Genomic DNA, 17,717 nt, shown 5'->3' on the forward strand with positions numbered 1-17,717 from the left:
GGCCATATCACATCACCAAACCCTGCAAAAACAAGTTAGACGTCTCTAATTTGGTTTGCATATTTTACGTGGTTTAGGGTTTTCGAGAGAGATCTAATCTACCTACGAACATGAACCACAACGGTGATACTAGTGTTTTCAATAGAAGAGTAAATTGAATCTTCACTATAGTAGGAGAGACAGACACCCGCAAAGCCTCTTATGCAATTCAAGTTGCATGTCGAACGAGGAACAAGTCTCATGAACGCGGTCATGTAAAGTTAGTCCGAGCCGCTTCATCCCACTATGCCACAAAGATGCAAAGTACTCAAACTAAAGACAACAAAAGCATCAACGCCCACAAAACCATTGTATTCTACTCGTGCAACCATCTATGCATAGACACGGCTCTGATACCACTGTAGGGATTCGTTGCATAGAAAACAAAAAAAATTCCTACCGCGAGAACGCAATCCAAGCCAAGATGCAATCTAGAAGACGGGAGCAACGAGGGGATGATCGAGACTCACCCTTGAAGATTTCCAAAGCCTATAAGAGTAGGCTCTTATTGTTGCGGTAGATGATCACTTGCCGCTTGCAAAAGCGCGTAGAAGATCTTGATCACGGTGCCACGATCGGGCAGCACCTCCGTACTCGGTCACACGTTTGGTGTTGATGAAGACGACGTCCTTCTCCCCGTTCCAGCGGGCGGCGAAAGTAGTAGCTCCTCCTTGAATCCGGCAGCACGACGGCGTGGTGGCAGTGGCGATGGAGAACTCCGGCGGAGCTTCGCTAGGCGTTGCGGGAGAGGTGGAGGAGAGGGGGCGGCTAGGGTTTGGGAGAGGGGGTGGCCGGCCACTATGGGGTGCGGCCTCCTTGAGGGCTTGTGGTGGCCGGCCCCCTCCCCTATGCCCCTCATTATATAGGTGGAACCCCCAAGTGTTGGACTACAAGTCTTCGAATAAGACCCCAACCCAAAACCTTCCATGTGTAGGGAAACCTACCCAAGGTGGGACTCCCACCTCAAGTGGGATTCCCACCCTTCCATGTGGGGGGGGGGGGGTGGCCGGCCCCCTTGGTGGAGTCCACCTTGGATTCCCCCCACTAGGGTTGGCCGGCCATGGGTGGTCGAGTCCCACCGGGACTACGCCTTCCAAAGTGACTTCTTCCGGACTTTTCTAGAACCTTCTAGAACCTTCCAAAATTTCACCGGATCATTTTCAAACTCATAAAATGACGTCCTATATATGAATCTTATTCTCCGGACCATTCCGGAACTCCTCGTGATGTCCGGGATCCTATCCGAGACTTCGAACAATACTTCGAACTCCATTCCATATTCAAGTTCTACTATTACAACATCAAACCTTAAGTGTGTCACCCTACGGTTCGCGAACTATGTGGACATGGGTGAGAACTCTCTCCGTCCAATAACCAATAGCGGGATCTGGAGATCCATAATGGCTCCCACATATTCAACGATGACTTTAGTGATCGAATGAACCATTCACATACGATACCAATTCCCTTTGTCACGCGATATTTTACTTGTCCGAGGTTTGATCATCGTTATCACTCTATACCTTGTTCAACCTCGTCTCCTGACAAGTACTCTTTACTCGTACCGTGGTATGTGGTCTTTTATGAACTTATTCATATGCTTGCAAGACATTAGACGATATTCCACCGAGAGGGCCCAGAGTATATCTATCCGTCATCGGGATGGACAAATCCCACTGTTGATCCATATGCCTCAACTCATACTTTCGGGATACTTAATCCCACCTTTATAACCACCCATTTACGCAGTGGCGTTTGATGTAATCAAAGTACCTTTCCGGTATAAGTGATTTATATGATCTCATGGTCATAAGGACTAGGTAACTATGTATCGAAAGTTTATAGCAAATAACTTAATGACGTGATCTTATGCTATGCTTAATTGGGTGTGTCCATTACATCATTCATACAATGATATAACCTTGTTATTAATAACATCCAATGTTCATGATTATGAAACTAATCATCCATTAATCAACAAGCTAGTTAAGAGGCATACTAGGGACTTTTTGTTGTTTACATATCACACATGTATCAATGTTTCGGTTAATACAATTATAGCATGGTATATAAACATTTATCATAAACATAAAGATATATAATAACCACTTTTATTATTGCCTCTTGGGCATATCTCCAAGAATAGAGGATGTTGGCAAGAACATAGTTCCTATTCCAAGGTTGTTCCAATATAAACAGTCACCGAGGTAGTAGCACTATCTTCAGAGGAGCAGAAACCTGGCTCTGATACCATGGACACTACTATGACTTTTGAGGAGGATGTACCATTAAGCGGGCTGAATATGCAACTCAAGAAGGTATAAGATGATGCTTGCAAGACAGTTGACAAGGGTCATCGGTGGAGTTTGTTTCAGACTCAGTGCATTATAAAGGGCAAAGCTTGCAAGTTGATGATTGATGGTGGTAGCTGTAATAATGGCATAAGCAGGCGATGGTGGTAGCATTGGGGTTGTCTACATGGCGTCTTTCTGAACCTAAACGTCTTGAGTGGTTGAATAGCTGTGGTATGCTGAAGATTACTCATAAGATGCGTGTGTCATTTACAGTTGATGATTATGTTGATGAGATAGAGTGCGATGTGTTTCCATTGGAGGTGTGTGGACTGTTACTTGGGCGTCCATGGCAGTATGATCGTAATGTGACACATGCTGGGAGAGCAAATACATATTCTTTTCTGCATGGTGGCAAACAACGGACTTTGAAGCCTATGGGTGATGATCATATCAAGTCCGATGTGGAGTTAGTGGTACGTAAGGAGAGGTTGCACAAGCCTAAAGTGCAGCATGAGGTGCATGATGTCCCGAGGGTCGATGTTGGTGATGTTTCAGCCATGCCTATAGATGACAAACCAGTTCTTGTTGGTGACAAGCCGGATGAAGCTAAGCCTATTGTTGATGAGGATGTTGCATTATGTCGTACAGTTCGAGTTGGTGTTGACGTAGGTCGTCAGACTGATGATGGTTCTGCTAATGGTGTTTCAGTGCATATGACGCAGATGCGCATGGGAGGAGTGGGAGGCGAGCGCGTCACACGAGACAGTCGGCAGCACCACTACCGTGCTAGGAGTACTGCAGTCCAGTATTCCGCGACACCGCGGATGCATAGAGGCAAGGATGGACGTGTTCGACATTTATGTGGCCCAGGCATTACATATCTTGTGTAGGGTCAATTTGTTATCACCAGAATTTGACCGAATCAGAGGTGGGCCGCGATCAAGATGGGATTGAAGAATATACATGGAAGAATATACGTGAATCGGCCTTATGTGCAAAGTTTGGGCTAGTTTGCCCGTGTATCTGTAATATAGTAGGATACGTGTCGGTTAGTTAGAGTTTGGCTCGTGCACGGTTGGGATTATTCCCACGTTAGAAAGTCTACGGACTATAAATATGTATCTAGGGTTTATGAAATAAACAACAATCACGTTCACCACAAACCAATCTAGGCGCATCGCCAACTCCCTTGTCTCGAGGGTTTCTTCCGGGTAAGCATCATGCTGCCTAGATCGCATCTTGCGATCTAGGCAGTACACGTTTATTCGTTGTTCATGCGTTGCTCGTACTGAAGCCTTTTTGATGGCGAGCAACGTAGTTATCTTAGACGTGTTAGGGTTAGCATTGTTCATCGTGGCATATGCTATCGTCGTGCAACCCTAAGACGTCTAGCCGCCCTTACGCCTATCTTAGGTGTAAGGGCGGCACCCCGCTTGATCATTATTTAGCAGATCCGATCCGTTATGATTGCTCCTTGTTCTTCAAGGATTAGTTTAATATCTGCATAGTTAGGCCTTACAAACGGGTTGAAGGATCCAGTGGCGCGTAGGGTGTAGTTTGCTAGCCCTAGACAGGATGTTCCGGGGATCAACCTTGTGTTGGTTTTTAGGCCTTGTCTAGGGACGGCTTACGATCACCGTGCGTGGCCGCCAGGCTCAATCACGAGTAGGATGTTCCGATTATGTGGTGAAAACCCTAAATCGTAGTAGGTTGTTTTAGCTTTGTAATATCAAGCAGGACCACCATATATTCGCACACCTCGTGCGAATCATGGGTGGATCGGCTCTTTGAGCCGATTCACAGGACAACCTGAGAGCCGATCGAGGCTCGTATTTAATGTTTACGTGTATGCCATGCAGGAAACTAAGCGAGGCACATCCATCACCTTCCTGACCAGGTATAGGTCAGGTGGCACGCCCTTGCACCAGCATCGGACGTGCGTGCCGAGTCTTTGCGGGCCGTCGCTCGGAGGGACCAGGGCCAGCCGCAGTCCTGGGAGCCTCCCGGCTCTACTGTGTTGCCCGTCGCTGCTCGCCGGTGGGTTTCTGACCGCAACACATTCTGGCACGCCCAGTGGGACCGTCTTCAACATCAACCGCATCGCCATCTACATCTGAGATGGCGGACGGCACCCCAGTCACGTACGAGGATCTGACCGAGGAGCTCAAGAAGAAGTATGACGAGGTCAAAGCGATCCTCGAAGCCGACCTCATCGGCTCTTTTCACAGAACCCGCTCACATGGCATCAGGTGGAAAGGGTTCTCACCTGAAGGCGCGCTCGATGGAGTGGACCTGTCCACCCCGTCAGAAGAACGCACCAGGTCCCATGCGTCAGGAGGTTAACTTCATGGTAGCTCATTCGCTACACCGCCATTCTGAGAGCCTGGTGAACACTTTGGAGCGTGTCGCTCTTCGGGTGATCCAGGAAATCATGAGGCATCAGTACTCTCCGTCAGGACCAGCTCTCGGGACTTACCAAGGAGAGATGCCACTCCAGTCCCGTCCACCGCTGCCATTCGCGTTGGCAGCACCAGAAGTGCCGAGTTCACCGGCATACGTCGTCTACAAGATCGGTGGTGACCCTAGTGACTACCAGTTCTTGCATGAGGCGCCGAAGGAGATCCCTCACGGATACACGTGCACATACGTGCCAGACTGCAGTAACTGGGCACTCACAAACCAGACTGCAATAGCAGGGACTTCTGGAATAGCAGGAGGAACTTCAGCAATAGATCTTGAGAAGCAGACGTGGCTAGCTAAGTATGCCACTCCGACAAACCTCCAGAGCTCAGCTCCTGCAGTTGGCTCAGAGCTGGAAAAGCAAGCATGGCTGGCTAAGTATGCCACTCCGGCGAATCTTCAGAGTTCGACTCCTGCAGCCAGCACCGCGGATCAAATCAGTACAATCCTGAGAGACCAGTTCGGCATGGTGCCGAAGAGGAGGACAATCGGCTATTCCAAGCCGTACCCCAACGAGTACGAGTTGATCCCGCTACCACTCAAATATCGGCTCCCTGATTTCTCCAAGTTTAATGGATCAGATGGTTCCAGCTCCATCGAGCATGTGAGCCGATATTTGGCACAGCTGGGCACGATCTCGGCAGCAGATGAGCTGCGTGTGAGGTTCTTCGCACAGTCCCTCACAGGATCGGCTTTTGGGTGGTACACATCGCTGCCACCAGACTCAATCCGGACGTGGAAGCAGTTGGAAGAGCAGTTCCACATGCAGTATCACTCAGAGGCTTTCGAGGCCGGCATTGCCGATCTAGCACAAGTATGTCAGAAGCGTGGAGAAAATGTGGCAGAATACGTCCAGCGCTTCAGAACTGTTAGGAACCGATGTTATTCGGCTCGTGTGACTGAAAAAGAAGCAGTCGAGTTGGCAGTGGTGGGCCTGGCATCACCAATCAAGGATATGGCCTCCCAAGCAGACTACCCTTCACCGGCGCACATGGTTCGAAGCGTCGTTATATGAACAGCGCCACCCAGACTTGTACCAGGACAAATTCAAGCGTGCGGTAGTCTTGGTTGAAGCAGATGAAGATGAAGGGTCCGCGGGAGATCAAGAGGTAGCAGTGGCTGAATGGACTCGGGGGGCAACCCCCATATCCTGCAAATGGGTTAAGCCACCAGGTCCGCCCAGAGGGTTTGATTTCGACGTAACTAAAACTGACCAAATCTTCGACCTCTTACTTAAGGAGAAGCAGCTGAAGTTACCCGAAGGCCTCAAAATCCCCACGGTACAGGAGCTGAACGGAAAGCCATACTGCAAATGGCATAACTCGTTCTCCCATACCACCAACGACTGCAGGGTGTGGCGTCAACAGATCCAAATGGCGATAGAACAAGGACGTCTAATTTTCAACCAGTACGCCATGAAAGTCGACACTCACCCCTTTCCCGCCGTTAACATGGTGGAGTGCACTTACCCTGGAGGGTGCCAGCCAGGATTCTCGTTCAACATCAACATGGTAGGACCTGGACACCACTCTGCTAAGGACGGAGACGAGGGCAGCTGCTCTCGTAGCAAAGACACAGAGGAAGCCGTTCCACGCGATCGGCTCCGTCACGATGGCAAGCGCTACATCACAGAGGGAGAAGTGAGGAACGTGAGATATCAGCGACCTCTCTCTGATCACCTCCTCAACAAGTATGTGAGTCAATATGACCAACGCCGACGACCCAACGATGATGATGAAAGAGATCGTCTGGCTAGGGACGCCAGGAGACATCGTCGGCATGATCGTGACGAGGAGAGATATGAGCGCCACGCCAAGGAAAGGTTAAGAGAGCAAGACGACGAGGATAGGCACTGGGACTGCCCCTTCTTCAGACACTGCTGGGATTCAGGAATGAGCCGATTGCCTACAATCGGCAACTGCCCAGAATGTAGACAGAAGAGGAAGGATGCAGCTAACGTGTCTGTGTTCAAGCGTCTAGGGCCTCTCCCACCTCGGAACAAGCACGCTGAGTCCCCTCGGGTGGAAGATCTCGAGGATTTGGAAGACGATGATGAAGAAGAAGAGGACAGGTACCACCGGCCAAGGTGGTGCCCTGATGGACTCAGCCGTTCCCAAAAGCGTAGGGTTCAGCGACTGCGTGGCTTGGAGGAAGCCGAAAGGTTATACCTGCACACGCTAAGGAAGGCGCGGCCTGATCTGGCCGCGAAAATTCAGCGAACCCTGGATGAAGAGGGTCGACCACAAAAAATGGAGTGGCGCCCCAAGCAAAGGAAAGCCGATGATGAAACATCGGCTGGCACAAACATGGTGTTCATCCTTCCGACGGAGTTTAGTGCTCCAGGATTAGACGAGGCACCCGTGGCACAACTTGACTGCGGCCCACGACCGGTTATCTTTGAGAAGCCACGAGAAAGAAGCTACAGACATCTGAAGGCCCTGTACTTGCGAGGTTATATCAATGGACAGCCTGTCAACAAGATGCTGGTGGACACCGGAGCGGCAGTCAACATTATGCCATACTCCATGCTACGTCGGTTGGGACGCTCTAGCTCGGATCTGATCAAGACCAACGTGACACTGAGCGATTTCAATGGCCAAGCGTCTGACGCACAAGGTGTTCTGAACGTGGATCTGACCGTAGGAAGGAAAACCATCCCTACGACGTTCTTTATTGTCGATAGCAAGAGCACCTATGCTGTCCTGCTAGGAAGAGATTGGATCCACGCCAACTGTTGCATTCCATCCACGATGCACCAATGCGTAATACAGTGGGATGGAGATGAGGTAGAGGTCGTCCATGCAGATGACTCAGCCGAGATTTCAACGGCTGGCATGAACGCTTGGGAGACAGCAGGCCAAGAGCCACTCTCAGGCATCAATTTGGACGACTGCGAGCGCATTGACATGACAAAGGATGGGGTTAGGCTGGTCTTATCCACCGGCCTGACTGTATAGCAAGAACAAGCCTATGGACAAACGTGGCGAGGCCGATCCTTGGATCGGCCCCAAAGATTTATGGAGGAACATTGCAAAAAACCTTCATGAGCGATTCAATTAACGTGGAGGCCGATTCCAGCAATCGGCCAAAATTATCCTCACCACACATTCTGTCTGTATTCAACATCGATCTAATGGGCAGCGGTTACGTCGGCTGATGAGAGTCAACATTAGTCCTAACGGAGCCGACGCTCAAATACAGTGCCTTGGCTAACTACAGAGCCGATATCTACAGTTATCTGACAGATTCGGCTCGGGGGGCACCTAATCAGATGAACATGTGCAGATGAACATGTGTGCAGTGAAATATTGGGGGCCGATAAAAAATTTCATGGTATACAGCCGATGCACGGACATCGACTTTAGAGCTAAGAAACAAAGCCGATGCACAGCCATCGACTCTACTACAATTACACAGGATCTACCCGCTGCATGTTCAAGACGCGGATTTTCACCAAGACGGTCTTCAGTTCAGCTGTGAGGCCTTCTGCTTCCTCGAGGGAGTGAACAATGAGAGCTTCCTCAGCTGCAATGAGCCGATTTTGGTGCCCGAACTTTCTCTTCGAGGACTTCCAACCCTTTGCGCCAGTTCAGCAGTACTGTCAGAAGCGTTAGTTTTGGCATGTAAGGCAGCCTTTTGCTCATTAAGCCGTTGGTGTTTCGTCTACAATATCGGCTTTCAACGGAGGAAGAGGCGATCGATGGGGCAAGTTTGGCTAGCTCGGGGGTGGCTGTCTCAGAATTACCTGAGTTCAAAGCCCTTTGTCTGATCTGTGCATCCTCACCGATATTCTCGCCTTGACTGAGGCTCGGGGGGCAGCTGGCCTGGTAGATGCTCTGTTTTAGAAGCCGATTGGGGTGTCATCGGCTGATCCTTCGTCGTAGCCTTCTTCAAAATGGTGAGTTCTTGCAGAAGAGGATCACTGGACCTGGTGGGAGGAATTTAAGGGCTCTCTTGAAGGCAAGGGTCTTCCACATTATCCACCAGATCTCTTGAAGGCAAGGAGTTGAAGGATAGATTGTGAAGGACCGATGCGTTGCCATCGGCTCATTGAGCATTGGCTAAGTGAACAAATCGGCAGAATCAGTATGAGGGGGAATCGGCTAAACTAGCTTAAAGGAAATCGGCAAAATCAAATTGGGGGAAATTCTTCATTGATAAACAGGATTTCTTACATAAAGAGCTGATTGCTCTCAAAAGGAAGTACTAGGGGATACATTGCCCCATCTACTACTACTGATCCTATGCTAAGGGTCCTATCTACGGGCCGTCGCTGCCCTCGTCGTCGCCGTCGTCGCCGCTGTCGGCGCTACTCCCGGTGGGCTCGTCGTCGCTGCTGCAGCGGCCGCCGGCCGGGCCCTCGTTGTCCTCGTCCTCCTCGTCAGCGTCGTCGTCGTCGCTGTCGAAGTCGCTGAGGTTCCCCGGCCAGGGGCAGAAGCGCTTGGCCGGCGGTTCGTCGGAGGAGGTGTCGTCCTCCTCCTCCTTCTCCTCCTCCTCCTCCTCGGGGGAGGTGAAGTCGTCACAGGAGAAGCGATCGTCATCGCTCTCCTCCTCCGTTTCCCCGTCGGCGAGGAAGCGGAGGTCACTTTCCCCGTCGGTCGAGGACTTGTCGTCCTCAGACCAGACGGAGAAATCGTGACTGGATTCCTCCCCGGCTTCGATGGCGCGGCGGATGTTGGCCGCATGGGCCTCCTCCGGGTTCAACTCCGGCGTCGGCTCGCGGGAGGAGGAGGAGGATTGGGTGACAAGACCCGATGAGGCAGAGGAGGGAGAAGACATGGTGGCGCAGGAGGGCTTTTGGGAGTGCTAATGCGAAGGGGATGAAGAAGCAAACTGTTTGGAGCGGTTAAATAAAAAGGGGATATAGTGGAAATTCAATGCCATAGCAGTTTCCGAGGAAGTGGTGCCCAACGAAAAAAAAAAATTTGCCAGGGCACGCGGAAGTGGAAGAGGCAAGGCATCATGATGAAGGATACTGCGACGGTTCTGCCACGACATGACCCGACGAAGAAAAGCAGAGTGATTTTGGAGTTATCAATTCCAAAACCAGGGGGGCATGTGTTATCACCAGAATTTGACCGAATCAGAGGTGGGCCGCGATCAAGATGGGCTTGAAGAATATACATGGAAGAATATACGTGAATCGGCCTTATGTGCAAAGTTTGGGCTAGTTTGCCCGTGTATCGGTAATATAGTAGGATACGTGTCGGTTAGTTAGAGTTTGGCTCGTGCACGGTTGGGATTATTCCCACGTTAGAAAGTCTACGGACTATAAATATGTATCTAGGGTTTATGAAATAAACAACAATCACGTTCACCACAAACCAATCTAGGCACATCGCCAACTCCCTTGTCTCGAGGGTTTCTTCTGGGTAAGCATCATGCTGCCTAGATCGCATCTTGCGATCTAGGCAGTACACGTTTATTCGCTGTTCATGCGTTGCTCGTACTGAAGCCTTTTTGATGGCGAGCAACATAGTTATCTTAGATGTGTTAGGGTTAGCATTGTTCATCGTGTCATATGCTATCGTCGTGCAACCCTAAGACGTCTAGCCGCCCTTACGCCTATCTTAGGTGTAAGGGCGGCACCCCGCTTGATCATTATTTAGCAGATCCGATCCGTTATGATTGCTCCTTGTTCTTCAAGGATTAGTTTAATATCTGCATAGTTAGGCCTTACAAACGGGTTGAAGGATCCAGTGGCGCGTAGGGTGTAGTTTGCTAGCCCTAGACAGGATGTTCCGGGGATCAACCTTGTGTTGGTTTTTAGGCCTTGTCTAGGGACGGCTTACGATCACCGTGCGTGGCCGCCAGGCTCAATCACGAGTAGGATGTTCCGATTATGTGGTGAAAACCCTAAATCGTAGTAGGTTGTTTTAGCTTTGTAATATCAAGCAGGACCACCATATATTCGCACACCTCGTGCGAATCATGGGTGGATCGGCTCTTTGAGCCGATTCACAGGACAACCTGAGAGCCGATCGAGGCTCGTATTTAATGTTTACGTGTATGCCATGCAGGAAACTAAGCGAGGCACATCCATCACCTTCCTGACCAGGTATAGGTCAGGTGGCATGCCCTTGCACCAGCATCGGACGTGCGTGCCGAGTCTTTGCGGGCCGTCGCTCGGAGGGACCAGGGCCAGCCGCAGTCCTGGGAGCCTCCCGGCTCTACTGTGTTGCCCGTCACTGCTCGCCGGTGGGTTTCTGACCACAACACAATTTCAGCAACACAGGGGTCCATCAAGAGTTGATAAGAAGAAGATGTTGGCGCCTAAGTCCAAGTTCATGTGGCGAACAAAGGAGGCACCAAGTGATGTATCAAGTCAAGCACGCCGAGAGGGAGGATGTGGTGTGGTAGGCAGACAAGACTTGAAGACGGCACGGACGTGTGATGTTCATATCACGTCACCTTTTCGAGAAGACCCTCACGCGTTGGAGACAACACTTCTTGAAGGGGGAGGATGATACGGGCATGAAGGCCGAGGTGAAGCCCAATTTTAGGACTGCACCTAGGTAGTTATATTATTTATGTATTTTATATTTTTGGTCATATATGGGCCAATTAGGGTTTTTAATAAGATTGAGTTAGTTTTGGTTTGGGCCTGTCCAAACCAAGTTAGAGAGGCCCACTAGGGCTGGCCGGCCACCACCCCCCTCATATAAGGGCTGGTGCGGATAGGGTTAGGAATGAGAATGAGTTTAAGTTTAGTCTAAACGCTATCGCGTGTGTGTGCTTGGTGGAGCATCCCTCCGGGGACGGCGCCGCCGTTTTATCTAATAAAATTGTTGCGGAGGTTCTTGTGTTCATCAAGGATTATCGTATATTGGTTTGAGGCGTGGTGATCTCCATCATGTTGCTTGCTGGATTTATCCTCTACTTCAGGCTGCGTTCCGCGCGTGATTGGGAGTAGCTACTACCAGGTTGTCTTGCTGTGAAAGATCGGGAAAACACCCCAGAGGATCAGGTTGGGATCCCCTTATCACATATTGAATGAGAGCTAGGCCTAGCGGCATGCGATAGGTGGTCTGCCTTATAAGTGGTGAGCTTGGTTCTAAACTTTTCAAGGAGAAGTTGTATGATGAAGCTCTGTCTTTGCTTGGGAGGATTAGTGGATGACCAAGGTGAATGAAAGAAGCATCCATCTCTGGCACTGGAAAGAATTGTTCAATAGATGCGGCAGTAGCAAGACTGACATGTTTGCTGGAGATGATCCTAGATTTGGCCCAATTAGAAGTTTGTCTTGATAGGTTGTAGAAAGATTGAAGAATTGTGGTTATATTGGTTGCTTCCTAAGCATCTGCCCTACCACAAATCAACAAAACATCAACGAAGAGAAGCGAGTGGACAAGCAAACAGTTTGAACCAAGCACAATTCCAGCAAGCAAGCTTGTCGACATGTCTTCATGCAAATCAATAAAGAGTTCATATATAGTGAGGACAGATAGGGTGAGAGGGAAAAACCTTGCCTTATACTCTCGCAAAAGCTTGGCCATTAATAACAACTGAAAAAGTGGGCGAGGAGATGCATGAATGGATCAGATTTATAAAGTGGGCATGCAAACCTTTACGAGCAAGAGCATGAACAATAAAACTCCATTACACTTGATCGAAAGCTTTGGCAAGATCAAATTTTAACAGAAAAGCTTTTTTCTTTCCAAGAGGCAAGAGCAAAAGAATGTGTAATTTCTTGAGAAATGATGTTGTTATTGTCGATGCGACGACGACCCTCAGTAATATCTTGTTGTTGGGTAGGATATGAATATAATCCGAAAGGTGAGATTAAGTATGTTTGCTAAAGATATTTTTTGAGAAGTGTGTAAACAACATTACAAAGGCTAAATGGGATGGTAGTCGGTTAGAACAAGAGGCACTAGTTTTTTGGGAATTAAAGCAATATGAGTATCATTGATGTGAGAAGGAAAATTCCCTGTTTCAAAGAAAGATCTTACCAACATGTAGACATCGTCTCCAATCCAACTCCAAGTTGCAAGGTAGAACTCAATGTTGAAACCATCAGGTCCTGGAGAGGCATTCCTTTTCATCTGCAAAAGTGTATCCCATAGCTCCTTTTGTCAGGAATTGTATAGGCGTATTCTTTGCTTGAATATTGGAGCTGAGTATATAAATAGAGCCTGCCATGGTAAGTATGCGAAGAATCAAAAATATGCCTAGAATAATTAACGAAAGTGTTGCTAATTTTATCACGCATAAATTGAATGACATCATTTTCATCCTTCACCGAGACGACCGTGTTTCTTCTTCTTGTCTTTATGATTTCCTTGTGGAAGAAGGTTTTGTTCCTGTCACCATCTTTTATCCAACTCTTCTTTGCTCATTGCGCATAATAACCTGTAAGTTTTGTCATATTCTGTCCATACGTAGTTACCAACTCGGCTTCAAGGGCATGATCCTGGTGTGGCAAAGGTTGGGAGCTGAATCTGTTTGATTTTTTCTTCTAGCTCGTTTAGTTCCTCCTGCAATGGCTTCCTTTTCCTACACTAAATCTCATAAAGTTCCTGCAATGTGGTTAGTCTTGGCTGAGAAAGAACAGGTTGTGCTATTTTCCCAAATAGCTTTGGTGTGAGTTTGGAAATCATTTTCTTTCAACTACCATTTTTAAATTTTAAAGTTCATTTAGATTTCCTCACAGGACCTTCAGTTACAACAGAATAGGATCATGGTCACTAAGAGAATGTATCAGAGGCATATCCGTAAACATTAGAATTAGGGTAGGCATCACACCATTCATCATTAGCTAAGCAAGGATCAAGCCTTTCATAAGTTGGATTCGAGGAGAAACACTTGTTAGTCCAAGTGTAATCCGGTCCACTAAAACCCAAATAAAACAAGCCACATTGTTTAACCATTAAAATATACTGATTAACATTCGAGGAACTTTTATATATATCATACAAAAGTTCATTCAGATCTCAGATACACATAACCGACATGGTAGACTTATCATACACAAAAGAGGCCACTTTGTCCCATATCTGGCTAGTGTTGCAATGATAAGGATCGCCATATATACAAACAAGCCCAAACTTCAGATTACTAGATCTATTGATAGTTGTAGCTAGGATAACATGGAAATTAAAACTATGCACATATACTTGCACTTCATCGGTCCACATCACCCAAAGCCCCAATCCCCCCTTGCCCACCCGAGCGTCTTCGAGAAGGCACTACAATATAGATGTTAAACTTGGCAATAATATCAGCAGAATTGATTTTTAAAGATTTAATTTTTGAAACAAAAATTACCTAAGCCTTGGTCGCATGGAGCTGAAAGGATCGTATGCCGCACCTAGAGGGGGGGTGAATAGGTGCTAACCAATTTTTAGTTCTTTTTCAATTTAGGCTTGATACAAAGGTAAATTCTCTAGATATGCAACTATGTGAGTTTACCTATATGACAAGGTTAACAACTAAGCAAGATATAGCTACGCAATATATAGAGAGATAAAGGATAGAGGTAACCAAGAGTGGAGCACGCGGAGACATGAAGTTGATTCCCGTAGTTCCCTTCCTTTGCAAGAAGGTACGTCTATGTTTGGAGGAGTGTGGTTGCTACGAAAGCCAAACCAACACCACGAAGGCTTCACTCAGGTCTCCGGTGAGCAACGCCACGAAGGTCTAGCCCACTCCCACTAAGGGATTTCCTCAAGGCAGAAATCGGGCCTTTACAAGGTTCTTGGGGCACACATCCACAACCAAATTGGAGGCTCCCAAATCTGTAATAACACAACAAATCAACAAGCATACATCAACAACAACAACTAGGGATCCAAAGAGGAACACTAGCAAGGGGGTCCTCAAGCTTATGAGGAGGAAATGAAGAACGCTTCGGTGAGGATGTAGATCGGGATCTTCTCCTTCGAATCTCCAAAGATCAAGAGCTTTGGATGGGTGGAGGAGGAGATCTTGCAAATCTTGTGTTCTTTGAGGTTGCTCTAATGGTGGTGAGGCTTGGCAGAATTTCAGCAATGATTGAGCAGGTTGGAAGGAAGAAGAAGGGGGTATAAATACCCCCTCTCAAAATCCTGCCGTTGGGAGCTTTCGAGGGCCGGCTAATCCGGCCTAAGTTGGGGCCGGATAATCCGGGCCCCCCAAAATGTCCGGCCTTGGGGAATTTCCGGTCAAAAGTCCGGCCAAATATCCGGGGCAGTACTGAGCCGGATCGCCTCGAGTCCTTAGCCAAAACTTGGTGGCCGGATATTTTGCAAATATTCGGCCCCAGATTCTCCGGCCTTGGGGAATTTCCGGTCAAATGTCCGGCCAAATATCCGTGGTAGTACTGAGCCGGATCGCCTCGAGTCCTTAGCCAAAAAAAGGGGGCCGGATATTTTGCAAATATCCGGCCTGAATTATCTGGCCTGGTAAAACTTTGATGGCTTCCTTTTGTCTTGTATTTCCACACAAGACACTCACAAACATGTATAAATGTAATCTCTGAACCACTTCATCAAACATTAGTGTATCCCATATATTGACATCAAACACTTCAAAACATAATGTGAGAGATGTTCTTTCAATCTCCCCCTTTTTGGTGTTTGATGATAATATACGGATTTGCAAGAAAAAACATTATAGAGAACACTCATGTTGGCAATACATAGAGGCTCTCCCCCTACATGTGTGCATACACGTAATTTGCATTTGAATACAAATGCACAACATATAGGTGCGAGGTGCCTCAACATAGGAGATATCCAACATGAGCTCAAACACGAGACATAGGAAAATATATAGATGAGACAAGGTGAGAGAGATCATACCCATATGGAGATATATAATACCAGATATAAGTAAATACCACACCATAACATAAACCTTGGTCTCAACATATAGAATTCCGAAAACCTCAACATAATGTCTCACAAACCACACATATCACATAGTTTTGAACGAAACAAACCAAGCCAAATAGTTCAAATGAATGACATAAAAGAGGGCACAAGCGATAAAAGAATGGTAAACGCATATGCTTGTGCCCGACCCTAGCAAATCCCGTAGAGAAGGCCTAATAGAACACTTCTCCCCCTTTGGCATCGAGATGCCAAAAAGGGGAAAAGTGCGATGCTACACACCCCATGGAGATCACTCGGAGTCCGTCTCGGAGACATGATCTTCATCACTGTCAGCGGCAGGAGGAGAATCGCGAGCAATGCTAGCCCTCAGAATGCTCTGCTCAAGATCAGCCCACGGAACCTGGGAGGAGTGCCACCCACTGTAAGCTGGGTGAACTGGCGGCTGAGGCGGAGGTCCTTGCTCACCACTGAGCTTGTGAAGGATGACGGCCTGTGTGTGCTGAATCTCATAACGCTGACGACTGGCCTCAAAGTTTTCCTGGTGTATCTCAATGTTCATGCACAGAACATTGCGCTGGAACCAAGTAAGTTTCTTCACATTCCTATGAATCACTGGGGTAGCAACAGGGCGACCGGGTGCATAGCCACTAGAGCGGGCATCTCCCATGAAAGAACCAGAAGCAGGTGCAGCACTGGGGACATACTTTTTCTTGTAGGCTTTCTTGACAGTGTGGCTCTCAGTAGGGAAGCGACTAAGGTCAACAGTGAGGGCAGCAGTATTGTTGATGAGAAGCTGAATATATGGAGCATAGGGCATGGTGGTCCGAGAGACCATAGCATCATGAATCTCATGAAACATGAAATCCATGACATCAAGAGTGAAGTCCCTTTCCTCATCGCCATCTTGGGCACACTGATAGGATAGATGCATAAGGTCCACAAGAGCTCCACGGATAGCATCATTGTTTCCACCACTTGGAGAGATGGTGGCTCTAAAGAAACGGAGCAGCTGGCCATATATAGGTAGGAGCCCCTTGGTAGAACCAACAGCACCAGTCTCATCATAAAGCTCATAAAAGCACAATCTTATCCGTCTTCTGAGGGCCATTGATACGCGTACAGCACGCGACCGTTGGGAACCCCAAGAGGAAGGTGTGATGCGTACAACGGCAAGTTTTCCCTCAGTAAGAAACCAAGGTTTATCGAACCAGTAGGAGCCAAGAAGCACGTTGAAGGTTGATGGCGGCGAGATGTAGTGCGGCACAACACCAGGGATTCCGGCGCCAACGTGGAACCTGCACAACACAACCAAAGTACTTTGTCCCAACGTAACAGTGAGGTTTTCAATCTCACCAGCTTGTTGTAACAAAGGATTAGATGTATAGTGTGGATGATGATTGTTTGCAGAAAACAGTAGAACAAGTATTGCAGTAGATTGTATTCGATTAAAAGAATGGACCGGGGTCCATAGTTCACTAGAGGCGTCTCTCCCATAAGATAAATAGCATGTTGGGTGAACAAATTACAGTTGGGCAATTGACAAATAAAGAGGGCATGACCATGCACATACATGATATGATGAGTATTGTGAGATTTAATTGGGCATTACGACAAAGTACATAGACCGCTATCCAGCATGCATCTATGCCTAAAAAGTCCACCTTCAGGTTATCATCCAAACCCCTTCTAGTATTAAGTTGCAAACAACAGACAATTGCATTAAGTATGGTGCGTAATGTAATCAACAACTACATCCTCGGACATAGCATCGATGTTTTATCCCTAGTGGCAATAGCACATCCACAACCTTAGAACTTTCTCACACGTCCCAGCATTTAATGGAGGCATGAACCCACTATCGAGCATAAATACTCCCTCTTGGAGTTACTAGCAAAAACTTGGCCAGAGCCTCTACTAATAACGGAGAGCATGCAAGATCATAAACAACACATAGATAATAGATTGATAATCAACATAGCATAGTATTCTCTATCCATCGGATCCCAACAAACACAACATATAGCATTACAGATAGATGATCTTGATCATGTTAGGCAGCTCACAAGACCCGACAATGAAGCACAATTAGGAGAAGACGACCATCTAGCTA

This window comes from Lolium perenne, chromosome 6 (assembly GCF_019359855.2).
Source record: "Lolium perenne isolate Kyuss_39 chromosome 6, Kyuss_2.0, whole genome shotgun sequence".
NCBI classification, from domain to species: Eukaryota; Viridiplantae; Streptophyta; class Magnoliopsida; order Poales; family Poaceae; genus Lolium; species Lolium perenne.